A 14,394-nucleotide genomic window follows, 5' to 3' on the forward strand; every position below is an offset into this window, starting at 1 on the left:
ATGGAGAGAGACTTGCTGGAAATTGTTCCAAGGGCAGAACATATCCACCCCCAAACAGGGAAATGGGGTCCTGCCTGATCAAAGAACCTCCAGCATGACTGGCTGAGCTGAATCTGCCCCAAGTGAGACTTGCCAGAATTTAACAATTACTAGGTCATTGGGAACACACTTTTTAGTTTCCCATATAAGAATTTTATGGGCTGAGCTCTGGTGGCTCCCTGTAATCCTAGCTACTTAGCAGCTGAGGATCATGGTTCAAAGCCAGGCCAGGGAAGAAAGTCCATGAGATTCTTATCTCCAATTAACCACTAGAAAACTTGAAGTGGAGCTGTGGCTCAAAGTGGTAGAGCACTAGCCTTGAGCAAAAAGAGCTCAGAGACAGCACCTAGGCCTCATGTTCAAGCCCCACGACCGACCAAAAAAAGCAATTCGTGGAAGAAGTTATCTTCTTCAGAGTTGTATAAATATAAGAAAATGAAAAATCCACTTTTGGGTTTTTTTGTTTGTTTTGAACCCAGGGTCTTAGGCATGTTGGGTAAGGGATATATTACTCAGTTTCCCAGCCTCGGTTTTAGTTGCAACTACAAGTGGTTGGTAACTGTCTCCTAATCATTATTGCAGGAGTAGGTCCAACATGAGTCCATATATAGCCCTTTTCTGGTCTGGTGGAGACAGTGGGAAATGGTGGTGACCTTGACTTGAAATACTCAGACGGTGCATGACAAACAAATTTCCTGGGAAGGTCTTCCTCTGGCCATATGATATAAGACACAGGGTCAAACTGATCTGTGGAGCTAGAGAGAGTGGGAATGAGCTACGTCAGTGCTGCGCTCTTCTCTCAATACTGGTCCTAGATAAAACCCCTGATCTGAGCAGAGTAGAGCTTTCCATGTTGATCATCAATCACAGAAACATCATCACCATTTTGGTAATATACTCCCTTGTAGAACATTGATTCTGCAGTGATGATGGTGGAAACAGACTCAGGAGCTTTGAAGAGATTTTTTAATTTAAAAATATGTCTTCACCCTTTTTACCTTTAGTGGAAACTTTCTTTCTGGCAGCTTTTTAAGTAAATGAATAAATAGAAATAATCAGAAACAAAATAATATAGTACCTTATATGGTGCTTGTCAATACAAATAGATTAACTCACAGTAAGTCTTGGTGGTCCAAGAGGTGAAAATAGCTATGGAGCAGCATTATCAAAATGAGTATTAAAACAAAAAATAGTCAATGATTTCAGCCCAAATGACTAGATTCACAAGTGAAGTAATCTTTGGCCATACTGAAATCCACTGCCCTCTGGATTACCGTAGCTATAATAGCAAGTAGCAGTGTCACATCCTGAACAGAATTCAGTAAAATTAGCATCTGCAGTTTTTTGTACAACTCTAGCATTCATGTTTGTCTGAACACTAAAGCTGTGATAAAATTGCGATGAGCTATCAAGCTTGTGATGTCATATGCACACAAATTTATGCCAGTATAACTATCACATGTTAATAGTCTGAATCCTCTAAGGCATTGTTATTGCCCCACTGTTACTATTGAACCTGTACCTAAAATGCAGTCACTAACTCTTCAGTGACTAACAAAATGAAATGTAGCATAGATAGAAAGCACCTTTGCCATATGGTTCCCGCATGGATGGAATCTGGTATATATACCACATAACAATTGGCAAAATTTTCTGCATAAAAGTTGAGAGTATGACATGTGATTCACACTGTGTTCAAAGTAGAAAAAAAATTACTTGACACCTGAAAACTTGGACGAAATTGGACAAAAGTCCAATTCATATAAATTAGAACCAAAAGAAATTGGCTTCTGTATAAACATACATATGTTTATACATATACAGTGAGAAATAGAAGTATGGCAACCTCATACCCCAGGTCAGTTATTTCATGTCTGGCATACCAAATTTAATTGGCATATAAAGATATACAATCCCTGGAGCTATAGCAGAAAAATGAGTCTGGAGAAATATATACAATTATAAGCAGTTTTGGTATCTTTTAGAGTTAATATGAGCTCATGGTGGAAAAATATTATTTTTCCATACTAGGCATGAATAAAATAATTAAGAAATTTAAGATATTAAAAAAATAGCAGCTAATAATGCTTGATATGAAATTTATTCATTACCATATTCATGTAACTGTAACTCCTCTGTTCAGTATTTTTACAATCAAAAACAAAAAAATGAACAAAGAAACAATAAAAGAAATTAGCATGCCATTGAAAATGTTGAATAAATACAGAGGATTTTATCTAAGGGGATTCAGTATCTAGGTACAGATGATAGGTAGCACCTAAGCTACCTATCTCCATCATAATCCAGAAAATGTTACTGGCTGGAATCTCAAAAATGAACTCTGTGTTCTTTGCAAAGAACAAATTCCCTGCTCACATAATCTTCAGTGAGACTCAGGCAGGGAAGGGAGGATACAGTTGTCAATCACTGTCATGATAACGAATTGATACCTTTCCACTCCTCGTTTTTCCAAAGCGCTTGTTATATTTATTCCTGAACTTATATCTTGATTTCTGAGTTCTAAACCTAGCTCTAGAAAATGTGTCCTGCTTTCATGCAGCAGGTATAGATCAAATGGTAATGGAATAGTTTAATTTGTACATTCCATTCACAAATGGAATGTGCTACCTCTTCACTTGAAGTTTTCTTTTGGTTAAGTCATGTGAGTCCAAGGATGTAATTGTGTTATGTCTTTAGTGAGGGTGTTTATGAAGAAGATGACTATTTGGATTTTTAGTCACTAGAAGCAGGAAAGGGATTATATTTATAAAGGCAATAGGTGAGTTGAAAGTGGATAGATGTACTGTGTGGTAGAAGATGAAGTGAACTTTTTGAGTGAGCTATTGGAGGAGTTTATTTTCCTTCAGTCTCTGGATAAGTTCTTGCTAACCAGTAGATAATATTGGTTATTTAATAATATTAGTTTATTTATCTTGTATGTTGAGGTAGGAAGCAAGAACTGAGAATGAGAAATACTGGTGGCAACTTTTAATATCTTATAATAGTACTTTTCAGTTAGGATAAATATTACTTTATCTTACCAAGCTGCCTTAATTTTATTGTTTGCTACACCGAGTAAAAGGCCAACTGATTAAAGAACATTTGTGCATTTAGTGCTTTGTATACATATTTTCAATGGGCCTTCTAGAAAATTTGTGACAATTTATATTACTCTCAGTAATACATGAATTTATTTCATTTGATTGCAAATATGTTTTATTTAGTCTTTTGTGCCAGTACTGGGGAGGAAACTCAGGACCTTACTGGTGCTTTGTAGCTTATTGTCCTCTACAACTTGAGCGATACCTCTACTTGTAGCTTTTTGGTGTATAATTAGAAATGAGAGTCTTAAGGACATTCTTGCTTGGGCTGTCTTTGAACTAAGATCCTCAGCCTTCTGAGATGCTATGATTAAAAATGTAAGGCACCACTGTAGAATAGAAAGATTTCATTTTAGTGAGTTTTGAAAAACAACTAAAACATGTTGTAGTATTCATTTTGTTGCCTGCAGACTTGTATCTAAAGGCTTTAAAACCTTTTAAAAAGTTTATCATATTAATTATCAAATGTATTGCAAATTAATTTTTATAAAACATAAACATATCTGTTGGGTCTTCATCCATCCCACGGAAGACAGACGGGGTCCGAGGAAAGGTAAGTGGGCCACTTGCCCATTCCCCAGCCTCCCTTAGCCTCAGAGACAGTCAGATGCAGCAGGGAGTCAAGTCAAGCAGGAATTTATTATCACACAGGAAGCATTTTTAAAGCAAAAAAACTGCATGGCATAAAAGGGGAGGAAAAGGAACTAACCAATCACTGTAGAGGTCACCCTATCATGCACCTAAGCTTTCTATACTTTCCCTGCTGTCCATGAACTTTCACACACTGATGTCACTTCACCTGATCATGATATCCAATCAGATTTTAATGTCAACAACTCGGGCTCTGCCCACTCCCTCTCAGAGCCATCTTTGTTGCCCATGTGCCCCACACATATAAAAATGAATTTTTCAAATATTTTATTGGTGTTTTCTTACTTTTTATTTTTGTGTTTTGCTTTTAGGTTTCTCCCTGACACCATAGTTAGAAAACTTGATGTGTGTTTTCTTCAAATACTTTCATGATTTCATTTAAACTATATATGAATTTATTTATATTTTAGCTACGAAATACAGATTTAAATGTAGTACCTTTCCTATTATTGCCAGCAACATACTAGTTATTTGTTGGTGTGTGCTTTATGTTAGAACTGGAGCTCAATTCAGTATCTCATTTCCTCAGCTTCTTTGTTCAAATCTGGAGTTCTACCACTTGCATCACAACTTCAGTTTTTTGCTGTTCAATTGGAGTAAAGGGGTCTGATTGACCATCTGGCTGTCTTTGAACTGCAGTCCTCATATCTCTGTCTCCTGAGTTATTAGGATTGCATGTGTGAACCTCCAGTAGCTGGCTAGCAGTTAGGTATTGTTACTACCATTATTTTCTCTCTAGTTGAAACCACATATTTTAAAAACAGGAGATTTGATTGAGGGCTTTGCCTCATTTCACTTATTTTCTCTTTATTTTGGTTTATTTTTCCTAGCACTGAGTTTAAAGATCCCTAGGTGGGATAAATTGATAAAAATTGATAAAAATCAAAAGACTTGCTGACTTCTTATTCCCTCTCCTGGTCCAGAGAACTGTTAGCATTCTTCCTCCTCTATGCACTTTTCCACCTTGACTTTCTTCTGTGTGGTTTCTTGGTTATATGCCAAATTTATCTTCCCTTATTCCTCTTAAGAATCTGTTGCTATGTTATGTGTCCCTGAGTTGTTACTTTTATTTTTTCTTTAAGTTGATCACATACAAACTTTTTTACTCTTATGTTTGTTTGGTTTTGTTTTCCCACAGAATTTTATTATTTTAGCACAGGCTGTCCATAAACACTCAATTGTTCTGCCTTAGCCCCCAGCATGTTGAAAATAAGAAGCATTTGTCACCATGCATAGTGGTTTCTTATTTTTATTTTTTATTTTCAGGCTTGTTGTGTACTTATTTACCAATTTTTGTACATATCATACTATTGTGTTGGAATCAAGGACTTTTTAAAATACAGGATATGACTTTTTTAGAACTTCAGTGTTGTTTGAATTCATTTTCTGTGTGTGTCATAGATTGTCTCTTAAATATATGCACAACTCTTCTTACTTTTATTGTCACTCAATATTCAATTTACTTTAACTCAAGTACATGAAATTTGTTCATGATTTCTCCTGTACCCTGTAACACTAACAGAATCTATCCTGTACCCTTGACTTTTGAACAAAATAAGTAATTAGTATAAATATATGCATTTTCCTGAGACTTTCTGTTCTAGAAAGTTATAATTCACCATAGTAGGAGTAGTTCAGAGATGAAGGGGAAGTTCTGTTGGAATAATTGTAAGTATTTTACGATATAGGTTGGGAAGTATTGAGAGTTGGTATTTACAGGACAGGTTAGTGGGGAGATGAAATGAGTAATTCAGGGGAGGGGAAAGGTATCTAATGTTGTATTGACCCCATATTGTGAAAGTGTGGAGAAAAGAATAAGTGCATACACAGATGTTTAGGTGCAAACTTCAGTAATAGGGAGTCTGAGAGAATGACAAGGAAAAAAGAGAAAGGATAATAGAAGAGAAAGAAGTACATTAGCCAATAGGACATTCAGAAGCAGGAAACAGAAGACTGAAATAAAAAACACAGCAAAGGAAATAGAACAGAAAAACAAATGATCATTATTTGAGCAGATTATTAGGAGGTAGTTTGTTATTGATAAAAGTTAGGGAATGGAGGTGGGAGATACATGAGTAATATATATTACTGTATACAGGGATTGAAACTCAGATATGTGATAGCAATAATTGTTGGGAATTATGGTTCTGATAAGATGGTTTCCATTAAAGAAGTGTGAGAAAGAAAAAAAGGGGAAAGTGTGGTGATATGAAGCTCAAGAATTAAATGGAGAAGGTTGATTGGTAAGATTCTTATCTCTAAAACCACCAGAAAACCAGAAGTGGAGCTGTGGCTCGAAGTAGTAGAGCATCATCCCTGAACAAAAGAGGTCAGAGACAGTGCCTAGGCCCAGAGTTCAAACCCTGTGATTGCACAAAAAAAAGAAAAAGAAAGGAAGAAAGGAACAGTTGGTGGTAATTATAGTTCAGATACAATCATTTCCCTTAAGAAGAGCAAGGAACAAAAAATGGGCAAAAATGTGGTAAGATTGAAAGGTGAATCACCTCCTTCTGATTTACAACTTGGACAAACCAGAGTTAATCTTATACAGGTTAATAGCTAATAGGCTTACAAAGAGTAATTTTAAGAATCTTTAGCGGTAGCTTTCCTTGTTAAACCAGACTCTGGGAGATGGTGTACTGTCGTTCTCCAAAATACTTTTGCGTATAGTAGTCTTTGTCAATGGTCTTTTCAGGCTGTTGTAAGATGGCTGCCCATTCTCCTCTCTAGGTTTCTGGGATCCCTTAACATTTTACACAGTTGGAATCTATAGCCCAATTTGAAAGAGGATTAAGTTGTAGAAACTGTGGTTCAGATGTGATGGTTTCCATTTTAAAAAGAAAAAGCGAAAGAAAACAAATAGAAAGTGGGGGTGCAATATAGAAGTCAAGAAATACATAGATGGTTGATTGGTGTGATTGATAAGTCTGTTAGCTGGCAACGAACAAATAGACCACCCAATACGTTTGAACCAATAAAGTGTCAATGACTGACTGTCTTTCATACAGCAATTGTGAAGTCTTAGTTGATTTTATAATGTCTTCTGTGTACATTGCAACATGTTTAGTTTTGCTACCCTAAGAAGTTCTCTTAAGTGGACCTCTTAAAAATATTTGCTTTCTCAGAATCAATTGCCATGTTTTGAGACAAGCAGCTGTTTGTCATAGAACTTAAGGTTTTATTTTGGTTGATAATGAGGCCTCAACTGACACAGGAGAACAGGTATGTGTATGAATACAGTTACCCAGTGCTTTATTCTCAGCTAAATCTATTAACTAATGAATGAATAAATAGCACTCTGAGTGGTAGCCATTGTGTTATATTTATTTTGATGGCAGAAGATGATAATCCTATACTCCAACTTAGTGGAACAATTGAAGAACCTTTCAAGAAGAGAGTAGCAAGTTTCCAGGTTTAGTAATTCTCAATGTAGCCTATGGTTAGAGGTGATCACACAAAGTAGAGGGACATGTCCATAGTTGATTCAGGAAAACTAGATAAGGGAAAGCAAGAGAACAATTTTATTCCTTTGACCTTTCTTATTAATCAGTTATTAAAGAATTTAAAAGGAGTAATAATTTATGCTATACATTTGATTTAAAAGTGTTGTACATATATATATATATATATATATATATATATATATATATATATATATATATATATATATATATAAAATACAACATTTTCATTATCCGCTCATAGAGCATTGGGCTGTTTGATTTCCTTGGTTATAGTAAACTGTGAAGCAACAAACATAGATGTTCAAGAGTCTTTACTGCAAAGTGACTTGTAATATTCAGGATAGATGACCAAAAATGGTATTGCTTGATCACAAGCTAGTTGTATGTTGAGTTTTTAGGAATATTCAATCTGTCTTCCTGAATATTACACTACATTCATTCCCACTAACAGTATAATAAAGCTCCTTTTGTATACTTGATATAGGATGATTTCGCAGGGGTAAGATGAAATCTCAATATTATTTTGATTCATATTAAAATGAGAATTTTGAGCATTTCCTCATGTCTTTATTGGTAATTCTTTCTGTGGTTTCTTTGTCCACTCATTGGTTTACTGAATTTAGGACAGCTTAGTTTCGGAGTGCCTTGTCTATTGTGGATATTATGCCCTTGTCAAATGTATAGCTGATTAAGATGTTTCATTTTGAGATCTTCTGCCCAGATAAGGCTCCCCAAAGACCACCAAGGAACTGATTCTGATGCAAGCACATGAGAGTCATTTATTGCAAGCTCCAGCCTGGACTCAGAACCATCACCTGTGGAGCGGGTCAGAGTTGAGAGCCCTGACTTCCAGTTTAGCAGGGTTTTTACTATGGTTACAGCAAGGGTAGGGGGTTTCCAACTTAAGGGTTACATGATTGGTTAACATTTAGTGAGTGAATCTTGTAACAATCTTATTGGCTAGGGTGCATGAGCTAAGTGGTTAAGCAGCAAACTATGTTATCTTAAGAAACATCTGGAGCTTTAGGTACCTTCCTGTCATCCACTGATGGCTATTGCTAGGCTATAGCGAGGGCAGAATGTTATTAGGACATTTTGCAGTTTTTCCAGGAACCTGAGTTCATACTTTCAGTAAAAGTCCTTACGATGGATTCTTTCAGTAAAGGCCTTCACAATGGATACTTTTGGTAAAGGCCTTCAAAATGGAGTCTAAGTCCAGATCAATACATTGATTTTTTTTCTTGATTAAATACAAACTTTGCTGTACAGACACTTTTTGCCTTGTTACAAAATGATTTCTCAGTTATCAATAAGCTGAACCCCTGGTCTGTATTCAGAAAGTTCCTTCCTTAATATGCCAGTAGTTTTAGTGTTCCTCCTAGACAGTCTTGTATTTGTTTCAAGATTTTAGGTCTTAAATTGAAGTGTTTGTTCCATTTTGAGTAGGCAGTGTGACAGTCAAGAGATCCAGTTTGGGTTTTTCTACATATGGAGTATTATAAGGTGAATCATCCCAGAAGCCACATTTTCGAATATAAAATATTAGAGTCTTTATTATACAATTAGCAAGCAGGCTAGAGGCAGACCGTTGTTACAAAGGCGTTGTTACAAAGGCCTGCAGCACTCAACTACACAAAAGAGAATTAGGAAAAATGCAAGAGAGGAAGGAAAGAACAAAAACAATACCAGCAAGCTAATTTGGGATGCCATGATGACCAGAGACAAGCCAGAAGACAGGACACAGGACAAGATCATGGAGACATGATGGTAGAGGCAGCTAGGCTGGTCTGGGTCTAAATAGGGCCCAAGCCCAGGGCAGGGCCACAGGAAATTCCCAGTCACAGGCAATGGACTGACAGATTCAGTAACCTCTCAGCCAAGTGCTGGCTACAGCCTCCATGGTTCCAGGCATGCCCATCACCTGGGAGGCAGGCGATGGGTGGGGACATTTCCTTCCCCCAGCAAGAAGATAAGATGCGAGGTCCTGCCATCCAACCTTGTGGCCAATATGGTGCCAGCCATATTACTTCAGATATCCAATTTTTCTAACACCATTGGTTAAAGATTGCCTTTTTTTCCAACATGTAGTTTTTTACTACTTTATCAAATACCAGATGCATGCAGGTATATGGGTTTATTAATGGGACTTCTATTTTATACTACTGGTCTTCAAACCTATTTTTGTGCCAGTACCAATCTTACTTGCTACTGTAGCTCATAGTAAAGTTAAAGTTTTGGAATGTTATACCTTCGTTCATTATTGCTAATTTACTCAAAATTGCTTCTGTTGTTCTAGGACTTTCATTAGAATTTTTATATTGTCTTTATCTCAGTCAACAATTTTTATGTATGTTGTACTGAATTTGTAGATTTCCTTTGGCAGTTATGTCCATTTTCACAATATTAATTTTGCAAGTCTGAGAACTTGGAGGTATTTTCACTCCTAATCTTTTCTTCAGTTTATTTCTTCAATATTTTATAGTTTTAGTTGTAGTGGTGCTTAAGCTGTTAATATATATATTGATTACTTGGTATTTTAATTTACTTTTTTCAGACTATTACAAGCAGCATTTCTTTCCCAATTTACTCCTCAACTTCATTTTTTTTTCATATATGGGAAAGGATAGATTTTTATTTTCTCTTTCCTTCCTTTACTTTTCCTTTCTTTTCCTGCTAGTTTGCTGTAAGTATTCATTAGCTTCAGCACCTGGGAATGAGGGGGTTTATCTAGGTACTTCAGAAGTAAGTTTTTAATCTGTTTATGAGGATAGTTTCCTTACTTCTTTCCCTCTTTGAGTTTCCTTTTGTATCATTTCCTTTTATTGGTGTGGTTAGGAATTTCAGCACTTTATTGGAAATTAGTAGAGAAAATGAAATATCCTGTCTTGTTCCTTATTTTAGAGGAAATATATATACATACAGATATATAAGTATATATACATATAGATATGTAGGTATATCTATATGTATATATATTTGTAAAATGTGTTTGTTAATGGAAGACTTTAGCACTGTACTCTTGTTGTAAGGTACTCTCAATTATCGGGATTCAGAGATGCCACAATTTAAAAGGTCGAATTTGGAGTATTTATTAAAAAGCCAGCGACTGCATGGTAGACTCCTGTCTGAAAGACCAGCAGCCCAGAACAGAGCTAGCACATAGTTTCTAAAGACAAGGACATGTACTTGAGGTGAAGACCAAATCTTAACAATCTAACAAAAGTGTCATACATAAAACAAAACAAGCTAAATGAGGATATTATTCCTAATAATAGTGGTTATACAAAGGCAAAGTGAATATACTTATTCTTAATAAAATGGTTATACATAGGCAAAATAGGTGGGGATACTTAACTCTAACAAAGTGATAATATATATAAATTAAATGATTAGGTGGGGATACTTTAATAAAGTGATGATTCATAGGGACAATAAAGGACAATCAAGACCCCAATTACCTAGATGAAGTGGTAGTTTCCTGGAGCCCATGACAATTTTTACAGTCCAAAGAGTGTCCTCTATAACCTCTAGAGTTTGGAAAGTCTCCATCTATAATTAATAGCAAGATGCCAAGATGGCTTCCAAGTTACTTAGATTCATATCTATATTTCACTCTCACCAAGAAAAAAGTTAACTAGAGATTCACCTTAGATGTGAATGATAATAAAACAAAATGGGTTTTATTATTTAATTTTTATTTATTTTGTGTTTTGTCAGTACTGTAAAGTCCAGGATTGTTTGTTGAGTTGGTGTTCCTCTATTAAGTGCATATATGTTGACCCCCATAATTTCTTCTTCATGGAACATTCATTCCCTTTTTTATATGAGGTGATAATTTTTTAGTCTCTTCTTACTGATTTTGACCTGCAATTGATTTCGTTATAAGTATAGCTACTCCTTAATTCCTGATGAGTTTGTTTGTAAGGTCTTTTTTCATCCATCCTCTCTGAATTTGTTTATATCTTGGATGATGAGGTATGGGTAGTATAGATGAGGAGAAGTGGCAATGAAGGGATGGAAATATATTTCAAAGAAAGGATTGTTAGGATGTGATTCAGGTATGATAGCTTCCGTTTAAAAATAAACAAAATACAGACTAAAGAACAGAGATATCAAATATTAAATGGATTAAATGATTGGTGAAGTTAAATGGCCTTATTATAAATTACAATTTGGAAAAACCAGAGTTGAACAAATGAGTCAATACATAAAACACAGAGGGCAATATTGCCCTCTGTGTGTATTCTAACCTTTAATTTGAACTTTAAGTGGAGGAAAGGACCTCTGAGATTTTGCTGCTGGCTGGTGCTATGTGTCTATTCTTTGATTCAGCATGGAGTCCCAAACCTGTTTGGCTAGCAGAAACCAGCTTCATTCTCATTCAAATGATTCAATTTCTTGGATTTATTTGAGCTGTTTTTCTCATAGGCACAGATTTCCTAGAGTACCCTAGTGATAAAGATTCACAGCCCTCTGGTCTTTCCTCTCAGGCAGGTATTCCCAAGCCTGCAGACCTTGGATAGTGTTTTCTCAATCTGCAACTGTAGCTTTTTTTCTTTGTTAAATAATATGTGATATACTGAATCTCTTTTCAACAGGATGTGCCTTTTTCTTATCTTTTGTGTGCTCTGTCTTCTTCGGGCTTCTGTAGGTTGGCTAAATTCTTTGTTTTATATAATCTGTACTTCAGTGACAGGATTCATTCTATGGTTGGACTTGGATGTGTATTTCCTCTGGTGGAGAGGAAGTGTTGTGGCTCTTTGAAACCACGTTCTATTGCTAGGATGTGCATGTGGATAAAGTTCCACAGGATAAAAATGAAGTTTGGGAAATTTGTAAAGCTGTTATTTTTGTGCAGGTAAACTGAAGTTTGGAAAAATCTTGGAAGCTGTTATTTTTGTTAACCATTAGATTCAGGTTGTTAGAGACCTGCCCTGTAATGCTGCCTATCTTGGCAATGATTTCTCCAGGCCACTTTTGCTGAGAGGAGAGTGCAGCAAGTTTGTTTGTCATCCTCCTGGAAGGAAGGGTCTTTTAGGCAGATAGTATATAGTTTGTGTGCTGTCCTTATGGAATATAGCAAAACTGCAAAGGACAGTTTATATTAAGTTTCTTTTTATGGCAATTTGTAGCTTGATAGACTCCAATCTCAAGCTTAACAATCAGGTTGAAACTAGAGGGGCCAAATACCAGAATTATTGTATTAGATAGAGGTCTCAGGAAAGGTAATAGTCAAGGCAACCCGAACCAGGTATCTCTCCTGAGACCCATGTTTGAGTATCTTACTGTCTAAGTTGATATGTGTTGTGTGGATTATTCTAGATGTTAGTTTGAACTAGATTTGTTCTGACATCCCTTTGACATGCCCTTTGCCTGTATCCACTTATCTGTATTTGAGAATTTTTTAAAATGAAATCACAGCTGCTAAGGAGTCAGTTTGTTACTGTAGATTTATAAACATTTGGACTAAGTCATTGGCTATTATTCTATTTTTGGGGGGGGGGTCCGGACGTGGGGCCTGACCTCTGGGCCTGGGTGCTGTCCCTCAGCTCTTCAGCTCAAGGCTAGCACGCTAGAACTTGATTGGCTATTATTCTAGCAACAAATTATTGTTGACTAGATCACATGAAAAATGTCTTCTATTTCTTAATCTAAGCTTCATGGTATTTCAAGTTGGTAGCCCCGTATATGGAAAGGAATATCTGTTTTTGTTTTTGTTTTTTTTTTTCCTGGAGCTGTATTAATAGCCGGTGACAGAAAGGCAAGGAATTCTATGCCTCCATCAGAAAGAATGACATTGCCCCATTTGTTAGGAAATGGAAAGGCTTGGAAAAAATTATATTAAGTGAAGTAAGCCAGGCCCAAAGAAACATAGGTCCCATGGTTTCCCTTATTTGCAATATCTAATATATGTCTGAGTCAAGCAGAAAAGGTCAGATAAGGTGATGTTAGGGAAATGAACCCTAAGATATGTATTCAAATGTTTTTTTCTTTCATGCGATTGTTTCTAACGCATTTATAAGATTATTTCTCTGTTGCTTTGTATGTCCCTCCCCTACAGTATAACCCCTGCTTTTACTGTATTTGATGTCGGTATAATTTGTGGAGGGGAAGGGGAAAAACAAATCATTTAAATAGGGATACATGTAGACCCATTGCAACAAGGAGATATACAAGTGGTTATGTCAAAAATGAACTCTACAACTTTGGTGTGAGGGGGGGGGGAGCAGGGAGGATTGGGTAGGGGGAAGGGGGAGGATGGGAAGGGGAAACAAAGGAGGAGGCTACAATGCTTGATAAGAAATGTACTTATTATCTTGCCCATGTAATCATAACCCCTCTGTACAGTATTTTCACAATAAAAAAATATACTACATACAAAAAAAAAAGAAAGGCAAGGGTACAAATTCCCATCTTGTTGGGGAGTAGACAGGCATAAGCATCAGGTACCATGCTTATAAATATTTTTCTCGACCTTTAGTTAATTTTGAAATTGCAAGCACAAGTGACTTCACTTGGAGTATCACTTCTTACCTGAGCAGTTATTTCTTTCAAGTGGCTCTGTGTGGTCCTTTGATAAACTTTGTTCCCTTGGTAAATTTTGATCTTTCTTGTTGCTGAGAAAGTATCCAGAAAGTGATTTTGTTCCGTGCTGTGATGAGATATCTCAGTTCATGTAATAGTCTACATTTCAGTCAGAATACTAACAGGCCAGGTAGGAGGGAGTCTGTCAATAAAACTGGCCAAATTGCAGCAACAGTAAGATAAATAGAATGACTCCCAAACAGGGATTACCTTGAACCCATTAAGTTTGAAAAGCTATCACTACAATAGGGACTCATGGACAAAAGCTTGATTGGTGTGGTATAATTAAAGAGGGTACCTGCTTGGTATCCTATCTTTGTCAGCTTGGTATGCTACAATGGGTTCATATAGAGGAACTAAAATATAAAGACAGCAACAATTAACAACAGTTTTTACATACTTAGTTGTATGATGGTCATTAAAAGATCCTGAGATAGATGTCACTTGATTGAATTTTGACTTCGGATACAGTTTTTCAAGTAGTCCAAAGATTGATATCACTCAATAGTACACAAGAAATTACTTTGATAATTAATATTTTCTAAGTCACTTTG

At 36.1% G+C, this 14,394-nt stretch overlaps 1 long non-coding RNA gene and 1 pseudogene across 1 annotated transcript in view; one reads left to right on the forward strand and one right to left on the reverse strand.

Annotated features, from left to right (window-relative positions):
• LOC138824943 (uncharacterized) overlaps nt 1–14,394 on the forward strand; it is an 81,039-nt gene that overhangs the window by 34,964 nt on the left and 31,681 nt on the right. The gene's annotated exons all lie outside the window — the stretch shown is intronic.
• Nucleotides 582–2,473, reverse strand: LOC138824928 (GATA zinc finger domain-containing protein 1 pseudogene; annotated as a pseudogene).

Source organism: Dipodomys merriami, unplaced genomic scaffold (genome assembly GCF_024711535.1).
Source record: "Dipodomys merriami isolate MVZ:Mamm:240054 unplaced genomic scaffold, mDipMer1.0.p SCAF_130, whole genome shotgun sequence".
Taxonomy (NCBI): Eukaryota; Metazoa; Chordata; class Mammalia; order Rodentia; family Heteromyidae; genus Dipodomys; species Dipodomys merriami.